The sequence below is a fragment of the Etheostoma cragini genome, chromosome 2 (assembly GCF_013103735.1).
Source record: "Etheostoma cragini isolate CJK2018 chromosome 2, CSU_Ecrag_1.0, whole genome shotgun sequence".
Classification (NCBI taxonomy): domain Eukaryota; kingdom Metazoa; phylum Chordata; class Actinopteri; order Perciformes; family Percidae; genus Etheostoma; species Etheostoma cragini.
The window spans coordinates 28902739-28903382 of record NC_048408.1 but is presented as its reverse complement, the minus strand read 5'-3'; positions in this window follow the sequence as shown (position 1 = coordinate 28903382).

The following is a 644-nucleotide window of genomic DNA, read 5'->3' as shown; positions in this document are numbered from 1 at the left end:
GAATGTCTTTTCAAACTAAACCATTAACCCTCGTGTTGTCTTCCGTCAAAATTGAAAATCAACACTTTTGTTGATGCATTTTATCGATGTTTTTAACTTTTCCTTACATTTGTCCTTTTTTTTCAACACTTTTGACACTTTTTTTCAATGTTCACCACAACGTAACACAAACTTATTAAGTTCAGTTTTACAGTTATTTTTGGAATTTATGGTCAACAGGAAATTATACCTAATGTTTGAGTTAGAAAAGCAGAAATTAGGAATTATTTAGACTAAAATAATGATTAATCGCAGATTAGAATATGTCAACTTTTACTCAATACTATTTCAAAAACACTTCCATTTTTTTTCAAATGCTATAAGATTGAATAAGATGCCCAAAAATTAATGAAAGTAGAGATTTGTACTTGCCAGAGAGCAAATCTTGTTACTTTGGGTAATTAAAAAGAACATTGATATAGGAAAACGGGTCAATTTAACTCGAGGACAACAAGGGCGTTATAGGACATGCAGGCAAATAGACACACAAGGATTCACAGGAAAACAATTGGAAACAAATATTACGATAAAATATTACCAGTAACAGACAAAGTGACTCCAGGTGAACCAGTATATTTTCCACCTTCTTGGTTTGTTATGAACCT